We start from the raw sequence: 25,123 nt of genomic DNA, 5'->3' as shown, positions 1-25,123 counted from the left end.
GATTTGTTCTTTGTGGTTAAGAATGTGCCCGTTTGTGATGTTATCCCTCTCATGTTATTCAATTGTGTGTATGTTTAAGTGACCAGACAAGGCATAAAAGTTCATAAAAACTCAACCATATGACACAGCCCTGTATGTTTTATATATAATTATTAGGGTGAGTGGTCCAAAACCCTGTGACAAATTCTGTTCATTTCTACACTTACCAGGTGTTGCCCAAACACCGCAACTATGCATAAAAAGTCCCCGAGGCAGCGAGAACCCACATTTCTGAGCAGACCTGAGTGAAGTCAAAGCACTTTCTGCAACAAATAACTTGCCCTAATTATAAACCAATTAGGTCAATGGGACATCTTCTGCTGTGAATACCAGCTCTCCTGATCTTATCTGATGAACCTGCTGTTAAAGTTGCTGAACTCAGCGCCATGGGTGCAGTGTGCCACTGGATCACCAACGCATTAAGTCATAGAGTGATAGAACAATGAGTCTGCACTTTCAGTTCCCCACATTGTGAGCTCTCAATCTCGTCATGGGATCACAAGGTGGCACAGAGAGACACCGGATACTAATACAGCAACCCTCTGGCTAGGTTCTGATTCCAGATGGACATGAAAATGCCGGCAATATCACAGGCTGTGCGCTAGTCTTTATTCACATTGAGCTCATCCTCTTCTGAATACCATGGGGATAATTTTATCCCCAAAGAACGGGTGGGCTGGGGGGGGGGGCGAAGGGGAGCGGGTGGGTAGTCATAATTGTAGATTTTAGCAGTGGGACCACAACCCGGCTCCAACACACCCCCTTCCGGAGGTTTATCCCAGGCACGTTTGGATGCGCGCACATCCGAAGCCTAGAAGTCAAGTCCCCTATTAATGCCGACGGGCAGATCGTTAAGGGGCAATTTACCTACTTGAAATACTTAAGGCAGGTAATATTTTGTGGATTCTTAACCTGAAACTAATTTCACCTTACCTGCACGGGTTTCCCAGGGCTTCTCAATCTCGCCAGCGAAAGGAGACGGGAAGGGCTGGATCCATGAGGTGAGCGCCTTTATATCACTGCTTGTGGGCCAGGAGGAGCAGAAGTGATCCCTCTGGGGCCAACAAGCTCACCTGCCTCGGGCGGACCCCAGCGATCAGCCAACCCCCCCCCCCCCCCATGTCCGACCCCTCCCCCCCCATGTCCGAACCCCCCTTGATGGTCCACTCCCCTCCCAATGGTTGATCCCCATGTCCCCTGATGGAAGACCTACCAGAAGGGGAGAACTCCCCAATGGGGACCCCCCTGATAGGTGACCCCCCCCCCCCCCGATGGGAGACTCCCATCCCCGAACTCTAGAAGTAATGGGAATTAGGGGTTACGGGGAGCGGGCAGGAAATTGGACATGAATTTAGATTTGAGGTTAGGATCAGATCAGCCATGATCTTATTGAATGGCGGAGTAGGCTCGAGGGGCCGATTGGCCTACTCCTGCTCCTATTTCTTATGTTCTTATGTTTAACTCCAACTCTTCTGATGACTCAATCATCTCCCTGCCCACAATCTTCCCCACGGTCTCCCCCCCAACCTCACAGTGATGTCGATATCCTCCACGGCCCACGATCTCTCCCCTCCTCCCTCCTTTCCGTTTCCTGGCTGCTTTCCTCCCCACAGGAAGCCAACCTCCCCCTCTTTCCAATCTTTTCAGCCTCTGTTAGTGCCTTTCTTAAATTAATGAAGGTCAATAGAGGAGGTTTTGAGAGCAGCTTGGGAGTTTCAGGAAACTCGGAAGCAGAAATAATTACCTCCAATCGAGTTGCGATCACAGATTCCGACGCACTCAACCCCCTTCCGGGTGTCCCATACAAATATCTACCCACCCACTCGGTTCCCGGCTCCAGGTCAAAATCATGCCCCATAACTCAACTACACTGCACTTCTGTCAGCTACTAACCAGATTAGTCACAGAGTGAGAGTAGTTAGAGTGTAAACAAGGCAATTATGCCTGGCTTCCACTGAAAGCATTTTTCTCTCTCTCTCTCTCCCTTTGAGATGGGCAGAAAGAGATTGTTTTGGTTCAGGGTTGAAACCTCCTCCACCCACAAAGAGGGAGGATTAATCAGAGTAAGAAACTCCCAGAAGGCTCTCAAAACCTTCTATTGACCTTCATCGGTTACATAAAGGCACTAACAGAGGCTGAAAAGATTGGAAAGAAGGGGAGGAGAGAAAAACATAAAAATTTTGATTTCAAGGATAAATCAGAGCAAGATTTTGTGACTGAGTTTAATTTCTTCTTTTTCCCGTTTACTTGTCAATTTTTATGCCCCCCTTCCCTGCCTGAAAGTGTTGATCTTTTACTGAGTTCCAAGGACATCAAATACCACCCCATCTAAATGGCCATTATTCATTTCTGGGACTTGACATGCTATTCAACTGCAGAGGCATCACAGCCAAGTCCAAATCTGTTCACACCCAAAGTCCTCACATGCATACTGGCAGTAGAGGGGGTCAAAGAAGGCTGCTGATCAGAAGCAGCAACCCTTGCCGATTGTCCTCTCCCTCACATAGGGGCATTGAGGGCAGTTGTAACACTTATTACCGTCAGCCCGATTGAGACCAACTAGCCATGAATTGGTGATCAAACCTGGGACCCTCCTGGTCTAAATGGCTCACCTACTGGGTAAAGTTGCTGAGCCGTTGGGGAGCTCCGACTAATTCTAATTTCACTTTAACTGTAGGTCTGATTACTGGTTTCTGTTCAATCGGGTGTAGTGAAAGTTCTCTTTGATGTACTGTGTTTGTTCGGTGTGTCTATTGACACCATCGCATCAGAAAATGAGTTGGGGAACTGACTGAAGTTGCTGCTACTATACAACAACAACAACTGCTTGCATTTATATAGCGCCTTTAACATAGTAAAACGTCCCCAAGGCACTTCACAGGAGGTGTTATCGAACAAAATTTGACACCAAGCCACGTAATGAGATATTGGGACAGCTGACCAAAAGCTTTGTCAAAGAGGTAGGTTTTAAGGAGCGTCTTAAAGGAGGAGAGAGAGGTAGAGAGGTGGAGACGTTTAGGGAGGGAATTCCAGAGCTTAGGGCCTAGGCAGCTGAAGGCACGGCCGTTAATGGTGGAGTGATTAAAATCAAGAGGCCAGAATTGGAGGAGCGCAGAGATCTTGGAAGTTTGTAGGGCTGGAGGAGGTTACAGAGATAGGGAGGGACGAGGCCATGGAGGGATTTGAAAACAAGGATGAAAATTTTAAAATCGAGGCATTCCCAGACCTGGAGCCAATGTAGGTCAGCGAGCACAGGGGTGGTGTTTGAACGGGACTTGGATACGGGCAGCAGAGTTTTGGATGAGCTCAAATTTATGGAGGGTGGAAGATGGGAGACCGGCCAGGAGAACATTGGAATAGTCAAGTTAGAGGTTACAAAGGCATGGATGTGGGTTTCAGCAACAGATGAGCTGAGATAGGGGCAGAGACGGGCGATGAAAGTAGGTGGTCTTGGTGATGGAGTGGCTATGGAAGCTCATCTCAGGGTCAACTAGAACGTCAAGGTTGCGAACAGTCTGGTTCAGCCTCAGACAGCGGCCAGAGAGAGGGATGGAGTCAGTGGCTAGGGAACGGAGTTTATGGCGGGGACTGAAGACAATGGCTTCAGTCTTCCCAATATTTAGTTGGAGGAAATTTTTGCTCATCCAGTACTGGATGTTGGTCAAGCAGTGTGACAAAGTAGAGGCAGTGGAGGGGTCAAGAGAGGTGGTAGCGAGGTAGAGCTGGGTGTCGTCAACGTACACATGAAACCTGACGCCGTGTTTTCGGATGATATCGCCGAGGGGCAGTGTGTAGATGAGAAATAGGATGGGGCCAAGCATAGATCTTTGGGGGACTCCAGAGGTAACGGTGTGGGAGCAGGAAGAGAAGCCATTTTAAAATTCTCATCCTTGTTTTCAAGTCCCTCCATGGCCTTGCCCCTCGCTAACTCTGTAACTACCTCCAGCCCTACAACCCTCTGAGACCTTTGGGTTACGACTGGATAGATAAGAATGGAACCAGGCTAGTGCAGTCCCACCCAGCTGGACGACAGAGGAGGATGGTGTGGTCAACCATGTCAAAGGCTGCAGACAGGTCGAGAAGGATGAGGAGGGATCGTTTATCATTGTCACAGTCACATAGGATGTCATTTGTGACTTTGATAAGGGCTGTTTCAGTACTGTGGCAGGGGCGGAAACCCGATTGGAGGGATTCAAACATGGAGTTGAGGGAAGGATGGGCACAGATTTGGGAGGCGACAACACGTTCAAGGACTTTGGAGAGGAAAGAGAGGTTGGAGATAGGGTGGTAGTTTGCAAGGACAGAGGGGTCAAGGGTGGGTTTTTTGAGGAGGGGGTGATGACGGCAGATTTGAAGGGGAACGGGACAGTACCTGAGGAGAGGGAACCATTAACAATATCAGCTAACATAGGGGCCAGGAAGGGAAGTTGGGTGTTCAGCAGTTTGGTGGGAATAGGGTCGAGGGAGCAGGAGGTGGGTCGCATGGGCAAGGTGAGTTCAGAGAGGAGATGAAGGGAAATAGGAGAGAAACAAGAGAAAGATGCGAGTTCAGGGCTAGGGCATGGGGGAACCTTAGGGAAAGTTTTCCTTGGCGGGCTGGAGGAAGGGAGAGGTGCAGCAGAGGCAGCTGAATGGATGGTCTCAATCTTAGTGATAAAGAAGTCCATGAGCTCCTCGCATTTGTTGTTGGAGGTGAGGGTGGAGGAGGCAGGGGAGAGGGGTTTAAGAAGGTGGTTTGTAGTGGAAAAGAGAAGAGGGGGTTATCTTTGCATTCCAGGTTGATCCTAGAATAGTGAGCAGTTTTGGCAGAGGAGAACAGGACCCGATAGTGCTTTATGTGGTCCAGCCAGATCTGGCAATGAATGGCTAAACCGGTTGTCCACCATAAACGTTCAAGCCTACGTCCCTTGTACTTAAGGGAACGGAGATGAGGTCCGTACCAGGTGGAACAACCAGCGTGAGAGAGAGTATTGGTTTTGATGGGGTCAAGGGCATCAAAGGTGGAGGTGAAGGTGTCATTGAGCAGATCGGTAGCTGCAGAAATGTCATGGTGAATGGAGGGCCAAAGGCTAGACAATTGGGAATTTGAAAGTGCCGTTGTAAGAGTCTTGGGGGAGAGTTTTTTCCAGGGGCAGACACAGAAGGAAGTGGGATTGGGAGGGGGAAGATGGATGTGGGTGGAGAGGGATACAAGGAAGTGATCAGAGATGCCCTTATCTGTGATTGACATGATGAGAGTAGAAAGGCCATGTGAGCTGGTGAGTTCGAGGGGGTGGCCATGACTATGGGTAGTGGCGTTTATATAGAGGGAAAGATTAAGGGGGGATAGGAGGGCAGTAAACTCAGAGGAGAGAGAGCATGATGAGTAGAAATGAAAGTTGAAATCTCCAAGGGTGAGAAGTCACTCGGTGCAGAGGCTGAGGGAGGAAAGCAGTGAAGATATCTCAGTGAGAAACTTGGCATAGTACTTGGGTGGGCGGTAGAGAACAAGGATTTTAAAGGAGACTCGACAGGGGTGGAACAAGGTGAGATGCTCAAAGGAGAAGGTGCCAGAGGAGTAGGGGGATAGACCAAGGTATGATTTGGTGATAAGGGCCACACCCCCATCGCGGCGGTCTGGGTGGGGCAATTGATGGAAGATATACCCTGGCAGGGAGGCTTCATTAAGGGGGAAGGTATCATCACCCGTCAGCCAAGTCAAGGCCATGATGTCGATGCAATCATCCACAATAAGCTCATGGATGGCAAGGGCCTTATTCACAAGTGAACGGACATTCTGGAGGGAGATGCTGATAGTTGATCCGCTGGCAGAGTCCACAGGGTCAGCGTTGGGAGGGGTGAGTGGGACGGGAAGGAGATTGGCAAGATTAGCCCCCAGCGGGCTCAATGGGCGGGAAGGTCAGTGAGACAGTAGGATGGGGCAGTTGGGGTTGCTGCTCATAAGGAATCAGCGACGAGTGCCTCGATGGGCCCTTTGGAGGATGCCAAGATAGGCACAGAGGGAATCTGTAGGCTTATCTAAGAGGGAGTCAAGCCTGGTTGGAGAGTAGGAAGGTCGAGGATTGCTGAAGGATGGGGTAGTGATTTGCGGGAGGCAGCGTATCCAAGGGGGGGAAGAAATGAAAGGAGGCGTGATGAGAGGAGAGACGGGCCTAGGAGGGGTAAAGAGAAAAGAAGAAAACAGGTGAAGAAAGTAGAAATAGAAGCAGCAGCCAAAACACGTACGCGAATGGAACAGGGAAACTCAAATTACTTAGGCGTGGTTACATTGCAAGATTAGGATAGATAAGTCTTGGTAATAAACAAGGAATAGAGAGCAGACAGTAGGAAGGAGTTCAAAGTTAAAGTCAGAGGTTCCGTGGTTTGATAAAGTTGACGTAGATAAGGTGGAGTCAGCTTGGAGCATCCACGAACTGATGTCCAGGTTTGGAGACAGGTGTAGAGGGCGAATGAGTCCAGAAGCTATTTAAAGGGTAGAGTATTGGAAGGCGCACTGCTGGAGGTATTTCCATGGTAACAAAGCGCCAGGAGGTGTGCAGAATCGATCACGGGGGCAGAAAAACGGTGGCAAAGTTGGAGGTCACAATAAGATCCAGAAGCAGCGGAGAAATGGACGACGGCTGAGGAGTGAGTTCCTTCATCGTCGCTGGGTCAAAATCCTGGAACTCTCTTCCTAACAGCACTGTGGGAGAACCTTCACCACACGGACTGCAGCGGTTCAAGAAGGCGGCTCACCACCACCTTCTCAAGGGCAATTAGGGATGGGCAATAAATGCTGGCCTTGCCAGCGACGCCCACATCCCATGAATGAATAATAAAAAAAATTTTCTGGCCAGGAACCACAGTGTAGCAAAATAAAGCTGAAAAACCAGTAGGACAGCCATAAGCTATACTTAGTCACATGACAGTAAGAGGGCAGCCATTCTATGGTGATGAATGTTCAATGCTGTGGTTGGCCAAAGGATTCTAGTGTGTTGCTCAAAGCACGAGTAGGAGAGCAGAGATTTTGGTTAGTTTTTTGAAGAAAATGTGGTGCTTAAATAATCTGCTGAAACATTCAAATGTGTACACAAAATGTTTCTGGGGTAATACAACTCCAAAATAAAAGAATTTCCAATTGTTTCTTTCTTTTGAGCTCAGTGTAAAAGATAAAAAGTCTCTTTAGTTCCGTTAATTCGGCCTTATCAGATTTTCATTTTGTTTGGCAGAAAGTTACTTTGGCAGAAAAATAACGGAAACTGAGCATTTTAAAATGTAAAAGTGAAAGGGCTTTTGATTCTTGTGTTATGTTTCCAAGTCTGACCATTAGAAAACAGAATCCACCGCCTCTGAACAGGAAAAAAAAAGCCTTTTTATTCTGCTGAAAAAATGCTTTTGTAGTATTGAAATGACTAAAGCAAATCATACCCCTGATCTGATCCTTTGAATAACATGTCTAATGCTATAATCTATGCTCACTTATAACTAGGACAAGATTAATCTAGATCCGAACAATACATTTTATTTTGTATTAGATGGCTGCATTCTGCTGATTGGTTGTCATAGAAACTATCACATGCCTGTGCTGGAACAATGATCACATAAATGATATCACCCTTAAGGACACGTGACTGGAGGAGTCAGATGAAGAGGAAGTGTCATATTTTGTAAGTGTGTTCTCTCTCCTCGATTTTATCCTGGAGCAAGATGGAGCAGGGTGGGGTGGAGTGGGTTGGGGTTGGGGTGGGGATGGGATGGGGCTGAGGAGGAATGGGGATGGGGTGGGATGAGAGGCGTGGCGAGGGCCAAACAGCCGCCCTCTCCCCAACCTCAGCAGCGTAAGGCCCGGGCTATTTTAACTCCCAGGCCTCGTCTGCACGCCGCAGTGGGCGGGAGTGCGAGTTCGGGCAGCAAGAGGCTGCAGGCCGGCAGCAAAGGGAGGCTCACCGGCCAGCAGGGAAGTGGTGGGGAGGAGGTTTCAGGAGGGTCTCGCGGGAGGGAAGCTCTTCTGCTCCTCCTGGCCCCACAAGGAAAGTAGAAACTTGCCTTAAATGGCATCCTCCGACCCCAGCTCCTCCTCCTCCCACTGCCTTCACCACAACGGCTTCTCATTCCACCCGGAGTTAAAAATGCAGTCGGGGCCTAATGACATAATCAGACCCCAATCTGCATATTTAAAGAAGGACCCCGTTGGTTTCAGGTGTGTTCCTTGGAGCAGGTTAAAATTGAAGACGGGATCCATGGACTCAAAGTAAATCAAGGAATCAATGGGATGGGGATCGGGCGGGAAAGTGGAGTTGAGGGCGAAGATCAGCCATGATCTTATTGAATGGTGGAGCAGGCTCGAGGGGCCATACGGCCTACGCTTGTTCCTATTTCTTATGTTCTTATATTCTTATGTCCATGCTGGATGTCAGCAGGTAAGTCGGCCGACGGGTGGGGTTAAAGTTGCCCCTTACATTTTATAAACCCCATGTCTGATAAAATAAAATGAATGAATCAGATCTGTGATTATTAAGGCTTCCTTTTTAAAATAAGTGAACTTTTTCTCATTGATTGAGAATAAAGTCTGTATTGATTGTCGTATCTTCTGAATGTCATTCATGCTGTTCTTTTGTCCCCATTTTATTAGTATAGCCGCCATGTAGGTTTTTTTTGGTCTTCTTATTTCTACAGTTGGCCTTCAGGAAGTTGTCAACAAGGCTTGTGGCTAAACTTACTTGACCTCGTCCTCATCAATCTACCTGTCGCAGATGCATCTGTCCATGACAGTATTGGTAGGAGTGATCACCGCACAGTCCTCGTGGAGACGAAGTCCCGTCTTCGCACTGAAGACACCATCCAACGTGTTGTGTGGCACTACCACCGTGCTAAATGGGATAGATTCAGAACAGATCTAGCAGCTCAAAACTGGGCATCCATGAGGCGCTGTGGGCCATCAGCAGCAGCAGAATTGTATTCCAGCACAATCTGTAACCTCATGGCCCGGCCTATTCCTCACTCTACCATTACCAACAAGCCAGGGGATCAACCCTGGTCCAATGAGGAGTGTAGAAGAGCATGCCAGGAGCAGCACCAGGCGTACCTAAAAATGAGGTGCCAACCTGGTGAAGCTACAACTCAGGACTACATGCATGCTAAACAGCGGAAGCAACATGCTATAGACAGAGCTAAGCGATTCCACAACCAACGGATCAGATCAAAGCTCTGCAGTTCTGCCACATCCAGTCGTGAATGGTGGTGGACAGTTAAACAACTAACAGGAGGAGGCTCTGTAAACATCCCCATCCTCAAAGATGGCGGAGTCCAGCACGTGAGTGCAAAAGACAAGGCTGAAACGTTTGCAACCATCTTCAGCCAGAAGTGCCGAGTGGACGATCCATCTCGGCTTCCTCCCGATACCCCCACCATCACAGAAGCCAGTCTTCAGCCAATTCGATTCACTCCACGTGATATCAAGAAACGGCTGAGTGCACTGGAAACAGCAAAGGCTATGGGCCCTGACAACATCCCGGCTGTAGTGCTGAAGACTTGTGCTCTAGAACTAGCCGCGCCTCTAGCCAAGCTGTTCCAGTACAGCTACAACACTGGCATCTACCCGACAATGTGGAAAATTGCCCAGGTATGTCCTGTCCACAAAAAGCAGGACAAATCCAATCCAGCCAATTACCGCCCCATCAGTCTACTCTCAATCATCAGCAAAGTGATGGAAGGTGTCGTCGACCGTGCGATGAAGCGGCACTTACTCACCAATAACCTGCTCACTGATGCTCAGTTTGGGTTCCGCCAGGACCACTCGGCTCCAGACCTCATTACAGCCTTGGTCCAAACATGGACAAAAGAGCTGAATTCCAGAGGTGAGGTGAGAGTGACTGCCCTTGACATCAAGGCAGCATTTGACCGAGTGTGGCACCAAGGAGCCCGAGTAACATTGAAGTCAATGGGAATCAGGGGGAAATCTCTCCAGTGGCTGGAGTCATACCTAGCACAAAGGAAGATGGTTGTGGTTGTTGGAGGCCAATCATCTCAGCCCCAGGACATTGCTGCAGGAGTTCCTCAGGGCAGCGTCCTAGGCCCAACCATCTTCAGCTGCTTCATCAATGACCTTCCCTCCATCAAAAGGTCAGAAATGGGGTTGTTCGCTGATGATTGCAGTGTTCAGTTCCATTCGCAACCCCTCAAATAATGAAGCAGTCTGAGCCCACATACAGCAATACCTGGACAACATCCAGGCTTGGGCTCATAACATTCGCGCCAGACAAGTGCCAGGCAATGACCATCTCCAACAAAAGAGAGTCTAACCACCTCCCCTTGACATTCAACGGCATTACCATTGTCGAATCCCCCACCATCAACATCCTGGGGGTCACCATTGACCAGAAACATAACTGGACCAGCCATATAAATACTGTGGCTACAAGAGCAGGTCAGAGGCTGGGTATTCTGCGGCGAGTGACTCACCTCCTGACTCCCCAAAGCCTTTCCACCATCTACAAGGCACAAGTCAGGAGTGTGATGGAATACTCTCCACTTGCCTGGATGAGTGCAGCTCCAACAACACTCAAGAAGCTTGACACCATCCAGGACAAAGCAGCCCGCTTGATTGGCACTCCATCCACCACCCTAAACATTCACTCCCTTCACCACCAGTGCAGAGTGGCTGCAGTGTGTACCATCCACAGGATGCACTGCAGTAACTCGCCAAGGCTTCTTCGACAGCACCTCCCAAACCCGCGACCTCTACCACCTAGAAGAACAAGAGCAGCAGGCACATGGGAACAACACCACCTGCACGTTCCCCTCCAAGTCACACACCATCCCGACTTGGAAATATATCGTCGCTGGTTCAAAATCCTAACAGCACTGTGGGAGAACCTTCACCACACGGACTGCAGCGGTTCAAGGCGGCGGCTCACCACCACCTTCTCAAGGGCAATTAGGGATGGGCAATAAATGCTGGCCTCACCAGCGACTCCCACATCCCATGAATGAATAAAAAAAACTACAACGACAACTTGCATTTATATTGCGTCTTTAATGTAGTATGCAGTTTAAGGGTCAGGATTGAAGCATTTCTCTCAATCACTATTTTATTCTTATCAGCTTTCAATGGTAGAGCACAAAATACTGGATTAATCTCTCTGTCCTGTAAATAACGCACTATTGCCTTCAGTGCTAAGAATAAATCAAAGCTTTAATATGGTATCTATATGTTACATTTTTACCCAAATTCACAATTAATTGAGTTCTCACTTGTTCTTCTATCTGTATGACGTATGATTGGTTACAAGAAAGGACCAAAAAAGGTCCATCAACAACAACAACTTTCATTTATATAGAATCTTTAATGTAAAGAAAAAATCTCAAGGTGCTTCACAAATAGAAATAGAGTACATTGGGGGAGATTAAGAGGGGTGACTAAAAGCTTGTCCGAAAAGATAGGTTTTGATAAGGTTTTTTAAATGAAAGAGAAGTGGAGAAGCAGAGGGGTTTAGGGAGGGAATTCCAGAGATTGGGGCCAAGGTGGCTGAAAGCAGCACCAACAATTGTGGGAGGTAAATGGTGGGGTGCACAAAAAGTCAGGGAACTGAAGAGTTCAGGGGGAAGTTGCAGAGTGGGGCACGGCTGTGGAGGGATTTGAAGATGAAGTTGAGGATTTTAAATGTAACGTATTGAGAGACAGGAAGGCAATGTTGGTCAATGAGAAGGGGATGAAGGGCGAGCGGAACTTAGTGTTGGACAGGATATGGGTGTCAGAGTTTTGGAGAAATTGGATTTATTGAGGGTGCAAAGGCAATGTTGGAGTAATCAAGTTTAGAGGGGACAAAAGTATGGATAAGGGTTTCAAAGGCAGAAGGGCTGAGGTGGGAAATGTTATGGAAATAAGCATTCTTGGTGATGGATAGGATGTGGGGTTTGAAGCTCACCGCCGGGTTGAAGGGGATGTCAAAGCTTTGCACAGTTTGGTTCAGCCTGAGGGAAGGAATCAGCGGCAAGGAAATGGAGATAATAGTGGGAGCTGGAAATAATGGCTCAGTCTTCATGATGTTCACTTCCGACTCATCCATGACTTGATGTCAGGCAGGCAGTCTGAGAGTGTGGAGATGGTCGTTGGGGTCAAGAGAAGTGATGGAGGTAGATTTGGGTGTCATTGGTGCATATATGGAAGAATGCCTGCAGATGATGTCTCTGAGGGACAGCATGTTGATGAAGAAGAGAGGAGCCAAGAACAGATCCTTGGGGGAAACTCTGGAGATGAAGGTGCAGGAGCGGGAAGAGAAGCCAATGATGGAGATGAGCTGGCTGCATTCAGATAGGTAGTGGTGGAACCATGCAAGGGCAGTCCAATGGAGCTGGACAATTGGAAAAAAGGCGGATAAGGTACGATCACATGCTGCAAAGCAATTGAGGAGGACAAGGAGGGATACGTACCATGGTCACAGTCACACAGCATATCATTCATGACTTTGGCTAGGGCCATTACTCTGCTGTGAGAAGGGCAGAAACCAGATTGAAAGAAATCAAACAGAGTTTTGAGGGAGCTGGTTGGAAACAATTCAATTGAAGACTTAGAGAAGAAAGGGAGGTTAGAGAAGGGGATGGTAACTGAAAAGGTCACATGGGCAGAGGTGTTTCTTTTTTGGGGAGGGGGGGTGATAATGACAGTTTTGAAAAGGAGAGGGACAGTGCCAGAAGAGAGCCGAGAACAATGTCAGCTAGCATGAGGTTAGCAAGGGTGGTCAGCAGTTGCGTGGTCCGCAGTTGAGTGGGTGAATTTCAAGGGAGCAGGAGGTGGGTTGCATGGAAAAGATGAGTTTGGGGAAAGCATGGCAGGAGATGTAGAAGAAACTGCAGTGGCAGCAGAATACGGCTGGGATAAGTTGGGATCTGGAGGGAAGTCGGAAGCAATAGAGAGAGGAAAGGAAGGGAAGAGGTATCTGCCCAGATGACCTCAGTCTTAGAAACAAAGAAATCCATGAACTTTTTGCATTTGGTATTGGAAGTGAAATGGACGGGGTGGAGAAGAGGTTTGAGGAGGTGGAGAAAAGACGCCTTGGGTTGACATTGTCCTCCAGTAGTGAGCTGTTTTGAGTGAGGAGAGTGAAGTATTAAGTCATAGAATCATAGAACGTTACGGCACAGAAGAAGGCCATTCAGCCCATCGTGTCCGTGCCGGTTGAAAAATAGCTATCCACTTTCCAGCACTTAGTCTGTAGCCCTGTAGGTTACAGCACTTCAAATGCACATCCAAGTACTTTTTAAATTGAGTTGAGGGTTTCTGCCTCTACCACCCTTTCAGGCAGTGAGTTCCAGACCCCCACCACCCTCTGGATGAAAAAATTTATCCTCAGCTCCACTCTAATCCTTCTACCAATTACTTTAAATCTATGCCCCGTGGTCACTGACCCCTCTGCTAAGGGAAATAGGTCCTTCCTATCTACTTTATCTAGGCCCCTCATAATTTTATACACCTCAATTAAATCTCCCCTCAGCCTCCTTTGTTCCAAAGAAAACAATCCTAGCCTATCCAATCTTTTCTCATAGCTAAAATTCTCTAGCCCTGGCAACATCCTCATAAATCTCCTCTGTACCCTCTCTAGTGCAATCACACCTTTCCTGTAATGTGGTGACCAGAAATGTACGCAGGACTCAAGCTGTTGCCTAACTAGTGTTTTATACAGTTCTAGCATAACCTCCCTGCTCTTATATTCTATGCCTCAGCTGATAAAGGAAAGTATCCCGTATGCCTTCTTAACCACCTTATCTACCTGTCCAGCTACCTTCAGGGATCTGTGGACATGCACTCCAAGGTCCCTCTGTTCCTCTACACCTTTCAGCATCGTCCCATTTATTGCCTCGTTGCCCTCCCCAAATGCATCACCTCACATTTCTCCAGGTTGAATTCCATTTGCCATTTTTCTGCCCACCTGACCAGTCCATTGATCTCTTCCTGCAGTCTACAGCTTTCCTCCTCACTATCAACCACGCAGCCAATTTTTGCATCATCTGCAAACCTCTTGATCATCCCCCCTACATTTAAGTCCAAATCATTAATATATACCACAAAAATCAAGGGACCTAGTACTGAGCCCTGCAGAACCCCATTGGAAACAGTCAGGATATTAAATCTTTTTGTTCTAATCTGGATATCACAAGGCTCCCCTGGTGACTCAGAGTCTTTTGGTGAGTGGCTGAGCCATGCAGTCCACGAAAGTCTCAGGATCAATCAGTGCCGAGCTTACCGATCTCAGCCAGGGCAGTGTTATGGGTGCTACCACTGGCCTCAAGGTCCCGAGGTGAGTGAGAGGGCAAAAAATCAGTTCCAATTCCTGATCCCGATCAAGGAACTTCTCCTGGAAATGCAGATGTACGGTTGTCAGATGAGGATAGGATGTGACAGCCCACGAGATCGAAAATGCTGACCAAGATTCACTGCCAACACCGCGCTCTCGGTGGTAATAAGGAGCGATCAGCCCTCGTGAAGCGTTCAAGAAAGGAGGAAAAAAGAATGGGAGAGGGAATTAAATAAAATATATTGGGAGAATGAGGCATCAGTTTAGTTCCTTGCTGAAAAAGTATTCTGATGTTTACAGAGAAATATTACTTTTACTTTCAGGCACAGGAAGGCTGGCCTCCTCATAGGGGCCTAATTCAAATGGCGAAGTCACGTCCCGATGACGCCATCGGGGAACACACACGACATTTTTAACTGCAGGCCCGACTAAGGCCCGCACAGTCTGGAAACCTCCAGCGAGAGCCGGCAACAGACTGGATCCTGGGCACGAGAAGCCCAGGCAAGTAATTTGCTTTTTTTTAATGGACCAGTAGGAGCACTCCTGCTTCTCCTAACCCCACAAGGAAACCTTGGTCCGTCCCTGCCCTGTTCTCACCACACCCCCTCCTGATCACACCCTCCTCTCCTGTTCCTCAGTTACCTTCCAGAGGATTGTTCCCGTGGGTCCCTGGCGGCAGCCTGACCCCCCCCCCCCAAAAAAAAAGATTTTGACTCCCGCTCGCTGACAGTGATGTCATTCCTGCCTGCTTTGGACGGGAGTCTGTATCGGAGTGTGCTCATGAGGTCCCGGTGTTAAAATCTCCCGGTCCCTCCACCCGGGGAGTGGGGGGGGGGGGGGGGGGTAGGGTTTGGGGGTGGACAGATTACCGCCCTCTTCGCCCCCCCCCCCCCCCCCCCGAACCTCTGATACCTGCTCCATCGGAGCTGTAATATTCTCCACAATTCAAAAGCTACAACCGCTTGCAGACCCTTTACACTTCAAAAGTCACAGAAGCAAAATGGCTGAAATGAATACTGAAGCCTACAATTACCACACCGACGGTGCGTGCTTAGCCCTGATTCTTACTGTGAGCGGAGCAAACCTGGGGCCGACGGAGAGGGTCGAGCCAAGGCCATTTTTAACCGAGGACTGGCTCTCGCCCAAACCTGGTGGGAAATGGCTGGCAGATGGGAGCAGGAAATCACGCAGCAGCAAAGCGCCGCCAGGGACCCAAGGATACGGTCCGCGGCAAGGCAAGGGTGGAGGGAATCTCAGGGCGTTCGCGGTTGCGGGAAGGGGAAGGGAATGTCAGGACAGGGGAGGCACAAGGATTATTTGTGGGGCTCTAAGGAGCATTCCTACTGCACCTTGTCCACAAGGAAACCTTAACAAAAAAAACATTTTATTAAGAAACAATTACCTGGGCTTTTCCTGGTCCTGGTTCTGATCCGCGGCAGCTTTCCCGGCCACGGTCAGCACTGCACCTGACTCATGCAGGCCGGGGTTAACACAGCATCGGGGTCCCAATGACGTCATCGAACCCCGATTTGTGAATATTTATGAGGCCCTTGCCTGCCTGCAGTGAAACCTGGGAGCGAAAATGGTGGCGGGGGCCAGATCAACACAAGCACGGAGGTAAGGATGCTGTCATCATTTTAACCCCTCGCACACCCCGTTCTCACCAGAAAGAAGTTGGGTGGGTGGGGGGGGGTGTTAAAATCAGGGCTCTTGTGTTCACATGTTAAAGCTACTGCTTTAGAGACATGGAACATTGGTTGCTAATGTGATTGAATTAAAGAAAGAAAAATAAGAAACTTCTTAAATGATTTTTTAATTTGTTAATTTTACAGAATATTTTGGGTTAAAATAATTTATCTTGCTTTGTGTTTTGAAATCTGAGTCACAGTGACATTCCATGAGAGTTATACATGAATGAGCCATAAAGGGCCCACATTAACACAGTAAGCAGCAACATGGTAATTGGAGTTTGTACCATTCAATTCAACCCAAATAGATGACAAAGAAACACGGCCACAGTTCTACTAGGTCAGAATAATGGTGTCCAGGACTGGGCTCCTCGGTCCTTAATCATGTCTTTGTGTAAGTTAATTATGCCAGAATGAATACTGCTTGCTTTTTTCCTCATAAAGCAGGCTGTGAAATATGTTTTGTTTTGGAACTTTGATTTATTCAATGAATATTGGGCCGGGATTTGCTCTGAGCAGCCAACGAACACACCTGCCACTCGTTAAACTTGCACTTGCCCATGGACTTTTCACGGGTGTTTGGACAGCAAGTTCCTCTCATGGGGCCTCAACCCAACGCAGCACCCTCTCCCGGACATCTGGGACCCATGTGAACGGGGCAAGCAACTGTCTATCCCCTTAATCAATCAGATTGAAAAATTGTTAATAAGCCACGCGGAGTCAGAACCAGGAAGTGTAAGTTAGACTACTGAATTCAATGTCAAATCAGGTACAAAAAGCAAAATAAAGAGAGGGTAAGAAATATTGAATTAAAAGACAGAGATAAAAGAGACAGAAAGAAAAAGTAAAAATTTTTTAAAAAATTTAAATGTCCAACAACAATTCAAATCTGAAGGAATGAGACTTCACACTTGTTAAAGTTAAAGTTAAAGTTAATTTTCAATGCCAGAGAGGTTGATTGGCAATCATTAACACTTACCACGCTGTTAAAAGTTTACTTAGACATAAAAAATTTGACGTGCCTTTTTTTAAGTGAGATTACTTCATTTCCATCAGGGCAGTGCAGGAACTTCACAATGTTCCATTCATTTTAATGCCGAGTCAGCAGGCGAGATGCAGTTTTCGCAAAGCTTATGGAAGAGCAGGGCATCTGGTACAGCAACTTCCAGATTTCCATGTTTAACTGTGCAGCCGCAGTCCAATAAATTTTTAAAAATTAAAAATTAAAAAAAGAAAAAAAACGGATGCTGCAGTTATGATCTGAAGTTATTGAAATCAATGTTGAATCCCGAAGGTTGTAAAGTGCCTAAACGAAAGATGAGGTGCTGTTCCTCGAGCTTTTGTTGAGCTTCATTGGAACAGTGTAAGAGGCCGAGGATAGAGAGGTCAGAGTAGGAGTGGAAAGGGGAATTAAAATGGCAAGCGACCGGCAGGTCAGCGTCACGCTTGAGGACAGAGCCGAGGTGTTCAGCAAAGTGATCATCCAGTCTGCGTTTGGTTTCCCCAGTGTAGAGGAGACCGCATTGTGAGCAGCGGATACAGTATACTAAATTGAAAGAAGTACAAGTAAACCGCTGATTCACCTGGAGACTATTGTTTTTTCATTTATTGAACTGCAGCTGTTGGTTATGGTTCTGCTGTTGCCATTTACAACTCCTCTAGACTGATCTTTTGTTTCTTAACTTGTCCCATTACCACCTTCCTTGCCTTGCACCATCATCCCTTTTGTCATTTAATCACCCCTGCCCTCCACTCTATCACAGACCTTCCCCTTTGTTCTTTCCTTCCTTCCCCCCTTTCCCTGGCTCTGTACTGGCTTAAAAACTTTAACTCTTTAACATCGTCCAGTTCTGACAAAAGGTCTTCGACCTGAAACGTTAACTCTGTTTCTTTCTCCACAGATGCTGCCTCACTTGCTGAGCTTGTCCGGCATTTTCTGTTTTTATTTCAGATATCCAGCATCCGCAGTATTTTGCTTTTGATTTTCTCTTAGATTGCTCATTTTTTATGCAATCATTAAATAACAGCATTTACTTCCATATATATATTTTATAGGCAACTTTCTCCCCTATGCTCCCCTTCCATCCTGAAGATGCTGACTGGTTACAGTTCCACTGGTGTGGGGAGTCCTCCAGTACCTCACCCAAGTGACCATTTTTCATGTGCGAGTGTAAATAATGAGTGCCAGCATTCTATAAAATTAAGGCCAATCACATCCTCACCCAATGTCGATACATTCACTTACAGCAGGTCTGGATAGGAAAAGGAACACTGAATGTTTTTTTCCCCTCCTTCCTAGCCCAGGGAGTTGGAGCTGTCCCAGCTGACAACAGCTAACTCAGCACAGGTAAAGAAAGGATCAGAGAAGAGGCTCCCCTGAAGCCAATGGTTTATTACTACACCTGGTGATGCATTTACCCACTAGACCATTAGAGAAGCTCTCTCCAGGGCCTCATAAATTCCTGGGTTGGGAGAGGTTATGTCTGATTTCGACTCAGGGGCCTGGAATTTTGGCTGGAATGCAGTTCTGCTGGAATTCCACCCTCTTTAAACAGCACCTGCAGCTTTGAATTCCGTGGTGGGGGGAGGGGGAGGGAGAGGGGAAGGGGGAGTGGTTCCACCCGCTTCCTATGTCGAGCTGGTAAGTTGAGGGGATCGATTACCTTCTCTCATGGCAGAGTGGCTCCAGCGGGAGCCAAAGACTTAGAGAAACATTTTGTTCTTCGGCTCAGTTGGGCCTTGAGGGGACTTCAGGTGGAGCGGCAAGGATAGCGATTAGCGGCAAGGAATAACAGATTTATTTTAGGGCTAGGATTAAGATTAGTAGGGACTGTAGACTAGTTTTAAGTTTAGCATCAGGCTGGCAGGAATTGCAGTTTTGTTTTAGAGTCAGGATTAGCTAGAATGACTTCTTAGATGATTTCTCTTTAAAATGTTCAATTTCCATTACTGAATGGATGCTGAGATTTATCTGGTCTTGAAAGTGGCTTTCTGCACCTTGTAATCTAAACTACCCATAATAAAATGTAACTTTGATACTGTTTTATTGCTGGACCAATGGTTAAAACCTTTTCCATCTAGCTCTAAACTACAGCTTTGTTTATGCACCAGGCTTTGTTTTTTTTAATAATATCCCCATGTTTTTCTTAAGTAATCCTAGAATTTCCACATATGTATTAAATTTGCCAATTTATTTAATGGAATTTTATTACTGAAATTACTATCCAGTATTTTGTCCACTGCATGGATTTGCAATCAAGATATCAGATCTAAAACCAATCTGTTAATTTTATGCCTGTGTTATACTAGAATATTTGTGCTGAATTTACACCTGTGGTGCCATATAATTAGAGCAGTTGGATCTTATTCCACTTTGGTTGCATTACACCTACTGGAACCCATCCAGAATGATCCAAGAAAGGTTAAATTATGAGGACACGTTGCTTAGACTAGGCTTGTATTCCCTTGAGTATAGAAGATTAAAGGGTGATCTAATTGAGGTGTTTAAGATGATTAAAGGATATGGTAGGCTATATAGAAACTATTTCCTCTGGCAGGGGAGTCCAGAACAAGGAGATATCGCCTTAAAATTAGAGCTGGGCCATTCAGGTGTGATGTCAGGAAGCACTTCTTCACACAAAGAGTAGTGGAAATCTGGAACACTCTCCCCCAAAAAGTTGGTGAGGCTAGGTCAAAACTGAAATTGATAGATTTTTGTTGGGTAAGGGTATTAAGGGATCTGGAACCAAGGCGAGTAAATGGAGTTAAAATTCAGATCAGCCATAATCTAATTGAATAGCAGAACAGGCTCCGAGGGCTGAATGGCCTACTCCTGTTCCTGTGCTCCAGATAGGCGGTTCAATACTGCACTTATGTTGCGTTCGTTCTGGCATAACAATTTGCTGCCTCAGAAACCAATTCACATCAAAGGGTTGATGTTGTCCTATATGCTTACTGGGGATGAGTTGGAAATCCCTCAGTACAGTAGACCACAGCTGATAAGTTGTTGTCAGTTTTTCTTTTGTCTACCAGTCTCTCCATCTCTCCTCTCCCTCTCCGTTTATCTCTTGTTCTCTGTCTGGTAACCTGAATGAAATAGTTTTTTAATGCTGGATTTTCTTACTGAGTACATCGATTTTCCTGTTGGAGATTTGATATAGTTCCAGATTAATTCTTCGCTGCAAAACATCCAGCTGTTTAATCTGATCTGCCCAGTGCATTGCCAGCAGCATCAAGAGGTCTCCTCTCTTATCCAGATTCTGTAGGGTGGCATAGACTACAAATGAAATCACAAAGAAACAATATGCTCAGAAATACAAAGAGCAGATACATTGATCACGGCTTCCTCATTAGCACTTAGACAAAGATCTGAGAAGCTCAATCACCAAAACATTTCCAGTACGTTTGCCATTTGTTAACGTTGAAAGATTGAATGATATGGCTTCTTGTAAAGACTGCCTGTGTCTCAGAAATACAATCAATTTCCTGTCATCATTCCCTCCTGACTTAATTTGCAAATTGAATTGACATTCAGGCCAATAAATCTGTGTAAACTGGTCATGATTAGAGATGTGCTCATTTAAAATCATCAGAACCTGATTCGTACCCTCTTTGGATTAGTCTGTTACATTACCATATATAATGTAACTCGGCTTCAATGACAGCACTCTCTTGTATTATTAATTTTGTACTTTAACTTAATGAGTATAAATATAGATTTGCAAATACAACAGAGAAAGTCACAGTCATTAACAAGATATTATTCAGATACTTCAGAGTTTCCATGTCGTAATGAAATGCCTCTTCCTCCTTCCTCATTCAATCCCTGTTTGCCTTCATTCGTATTACTCCATCTCCCTCCCTCGATCTCTGTTCCCTTCCGTGTTCATCCTTGTTCCTCACTTTATCTCTGTTCCTCTCTGACTCCCCTATCTTCCTGTCTTTATTACTCCTTCTATTCTTCCTCATGTTCTACTTTTAACACCCTCAGACCACATCCTGCTTCTCTGCTCGTATTCCATTCGGTCTTTTTTTCTGCCTCTCAGTCCCTCTCTCCATCCTTATCTATTCCTCACCATCCTTCCCACTACCCACGGAGTCGATTTTAGGATGGCTGAGCGGGTCCGTTCGTGGAGGGGGGGCTCCGATAATTCGGGATTCCCGGCGCGGGTCCAGAGCCCGGCTCTAACCCGCCCACTTCCGGGTTCCCCAATGACGCGCTTAGATGCGTGCGCAGCCCCCGCATGTGGGACTCCCGCCGGCAATTAAAGCTGGCGGGATCCCACTTAAGGCAATTATTTTGATACTTTAGGTCGTTTGCAGACCTGATTGGGTGGATATTTTAGGAGGGGTAGGATTTTCAGGTCAACTGAGCTTGTTTCCCGTACTGGGGGAAACACTCCCAATTGAAACAGACGTGTTGCAGCCACCAGCCTGTGGGAGTTGCAAAGGTCCATTTGACAGGTTAGGGGGGAGACCCTCACTCATTGCAGGAGGCCACTCTGTCACTTGGGACAAGGTTGGCCTGCACCATCTTCCTCCTAACACTAAAATTCACCAACTTGCAACCTCAACCCCGGTGTGCAGACACATTTACCTACCTTGCGGACCCCCTCAAATGTACATCTTCCGGATGGGGGCCGCCATAGCTGCAATCATGACCTCCTCGGAGGACGAACAGCATCACCAGCCTCGCCGGCCATGCCGTCCACCTCTGATACTTGGAGCTCCACAACACAGTGCTGTGACACATCCACCTGCACAGCAGGAGGGAGGGCAACCGCAGAGAGAGATGCGTCGCAGAAGGCACTACCCTCGCCACAGGGTCTACAGACCGAGGCTCAGCTTCCTGGACCTCTCTGAGGAGCAGTGCACACGGAGGCTCAGAGTCACTCGACATGTAGTCGTGGACATCTGCAGCCTCCTTGATGCCGAGCTGCTCCCGGCTGGCCCGAGCACCATCTTCTTACCTGTCGCTGGCAAGGTCACCACTGCCCTCAAAAATTTCTCCTCCGGATCCTTCCAGGGTGCCACCGGGGACCTCGCCAGCGTCTCTCAGTTGTCTGCACAAAAGAGCCCTGCAAATGCACCTACACCCACTCTGCAGTGATACAATGGGTGGCATCAGTTGTGGGTCTTCATGGTGATCCTCAGGAAAGGGAATTATTGCACAAACCAGACAAGATTTGCAAAGACGTGGCAGTAGTGGTGATAACAAATTTTAATGTGCTTTGCAAAGCAAACGAAACTAAATCAAAAACATGACATTCGGTCATACACCCTTGTGCATCCCCTTTGTGCTCACAAAACCTTAGCCTTACGTTTACGGGAACCCCTATGTGGTGCTACCCCTGTGGCTTCAGCAGAGGTAGTGGCAGGTTGCTCTTGTCCATGCCCTGACCGATGAGATGCTTTGCGCGGACGCCTTCTGGGTCTCGGTGCCCGTGAGGGCCCCTCCAAAGACTGCTCCACCTGCACCTGTGCAGGGGCGGACTCAGCCACTGGAGAGGAGGCAGCATTGCAGGTCATGGTTGAGAGGGGGGCAATGGATGAGACGTGGAAGCGCTTTGAGTGGCGTCCCCACTTCTGTGTCCCCTTTCACCATCATCCCTCTCCTGGTCCAGGCCCACATCACTCCTTCCACCCTGCTGGACGACAGTTTGAAGGACTTGTGTGAAGCCTTTGAAGGCCAGTTGTAATGTATCTGTCAGCCTGTTTAAGGCGGCAGAATGTTGCTCACCCTTAATCCGAACGGCTGTTGTCAGGGCCTGAATGGACTCATTGTTGAGCTGTGCTTGAAGCTCGATGGAGGCTAGCCTTTCCTCCATCGCAGACATTACCACACCTACCCGCGACACTATCTCAGAGATGCCTTCACATCCCTGTGACAGTATTGCACTCATGCAGGAGTTGGACTCCTCCATCCTCTGCGCGATTGTGGAGAGTGTGCATGGCAACTGTTCCAGTACCTCGGCAATGTGCTGCTGGCCCTCGATGACTCTCCTTTTCACGGCTGGCCCCCAGGGTTCAGCATCTGGGTCCAGCTGAGCAGAGCCTGGAGAAGAGTGCCCCCACCGACGCGGACTCTCCACGGCTGCCCCTGCCACCAGGGTCTGCTCGTGCTCACATGTGCGTGGTGACTCACCATGTGCAAGCCCAACTAAGTGAGGATGGGGACCCACCGAGGTGTGTGTATCTGCGCTGGTGGATGGCTGGCTCAGATGTGACGATGCACCCTCAGAGGCCGGCAGGTCCTCTGAGGAATCGCCCTCCACCGTCACAGCGGTCGCAGATGGCCCTGCAAGAGAACAGAAAGCAATATTAAGCATGTGGACAGATGTTGAGGTGCTGCAGATGCCAAATGATGTTAAGATCATTCGCTACCATGAGTACTGAGTGTTAGATTTCTGTCACCAGCCGCTTGTGCACTACCAGTCTCGGTGTCCGCCACGGACAGGCATTCCAGCGTCCGGCTTAGTTCCAATGCCTGCTGCTCCGCGTCCGTTAAGTCCACCTGGTGTGGCGGGCCCCCTCCGGTCCGTGCCCTCTCCCGAGCATTCCGGCATCTCTTCTCCTAACAAGGCAAAACACAGAGAGGCGTGATTGAGTGATGGTTGCATGGTGACCCGCTGCATGCATTGGTGTGGGTGGGGGTGAGCGTGAGGGAGATGCATAGGAGGGTGCGTTTGAGACATAGCCATGAGAGTGTATGAGGATTGGGTTGCGTGGTAGTGTTCAAATGGGAACTGGGGCGGTGAGTAAGTGCAGGCAAGGTGAGGATGATGGTTGAGTGGATGTGAGGAGTGATGCGAGAGCCTTGTGGTGGCAGTGCAGAAGGAGTTGTGTGGTGGTGGAGGTGATGTGGAAGAAGGAGTGTGGGAGAATGCGTAAGTATACTCACTTTGGCTGACCTGGTTAGGTCATTAAAGCGCTTCCTGCACTGGACCCAGGTTTGGCACACATTGCTACTGCTGGTAACCTCCTCTGCCAGCTCGAGGCAGACCTTCTTGGTGGCAGAGGGAGGACAGCTCCTCCCATCAGATGGGAAAAAAATTTCCCTCCTACTCCTCACCCCATCGAGCAGCACCTGGAGTGAGGAGTCAGAGAACCTTGGAGCAGCCTTGCTCCTGGCCTGCTGCATGATCCAAAATGGTTCTTTGCCGCAGGAGGAGCATTGGAGGACTGCCCCTTTAAATAGGGCTCCTCCTGCTGACAGCCTGTGATGCGGGTGCGCAGTGCGCCCACTGCGCAGGTCTGGAACGGGAAACCCGGAAGCCATGGTAAGTGCCTTCAATTAGGCTGCGACCGCGAGCGGAGCACCCCGATTTCACCGTGCACGTTACCCACATGCCCAGTCGACCCCCCGCTGCCAATCCGCCTCCCTCCTAATATCGGGCCCCTTGTCTCTATTACTCTGCCTTCTGCCCCACCCCGCCCATATCTGCATTCTGATCTCTTTCTGCCCTTCTATCTATCCCTGTTCAGGTCAATGTTTTTAAATTGTTTTGTTTCTCTCCTTATCCCTGCCTTCCTGTTCATGTCCCTTTCATAGTCACTTTGAGTTTGAATCTCACCCCGGAATCTTCTCTTATCATCCTTGGCCAGTTTAGTAGCCATTGTCAAGCCAATCCCAGAGCAGCATCCCATGGTCAAGGCAGTGTTTTGAGCCATTCTGCGAGTTGAGGGTTCCTGTTCAAGAGAAGAGAAATAATTAGGCTTTGAGATAACCCAGCAACCATTTATCTGCAGCAAGACTGTCTAATCACTTCCTGTAGTTCACATCGCTAGGATCAGGGTGACAACCTCTGCTAAACAGACGGCCAGCACAGGAAAATTTTGACAACGTGAGCATGTTAAAAAATCACATCTTTGCTAACACGACTTGCAGACATAAATATTCGTCCTGCTGTCTTGGGAGCCCATTTTGTTAATCAATATTATAAGATGTATTTCGTTTCTCAAAAACAAAACCTTGTCAGCATTTTATTTGAATATTCAAATAAAGTTAAGAAAGAGGTGTACATGAATTAGTGCAACGTGTGTACGTCTCAAGAGACTGTTCTGTTGAAGAGTCATACCTGAAATGTTAGCCTCTCGTTCTCATTCAGATGTTAATTTATTTTT

The 25,123-nt window shown here is 47.8% G+C and overlaps 1 long non-coding RNA gene across 1 annotated transcript; it reads right to left on the bottom strand.

The window, feature by feature from the left end:
* Window positions 1–17,578: 17,578 nt before the first annotated feature.
* Window positions 17,579–24,814, bottom strand: LOC137324965 (uncharacterized). The gene is made up of 2 exons (XR_010963757.1): window positions 24,574–24,814; window positions 17,579–20,276 (listed from the first exon to the last, which is right to left on the bottom strand). It is a non-coding gene; the product is annotated as an uncharacterized lncRNA (long non-coding RNA).
* Window positions 24,815–25,123: the final 309 nt, after the last annotated feature.

This window comes from Heptranchias perlo, chromosome 9 (assembly GCF_035084215.1).
Source record: "Heptranchias perlo isolate sHepPer1 chromosome 9, sHepPer1.hap1, whole genome shotgun sequence".
In the NCBI taxonomy this organism is placed as follows: Eukaryota; Metazoa; Chordata; class Chondrichthyes; order Hexanchiformes; family Hexanchidae; genus Heptranchias; species Heptranchias perlo.
This window is presented reverse-complemented; position numbering and strand designations above follow the sequence as displayed.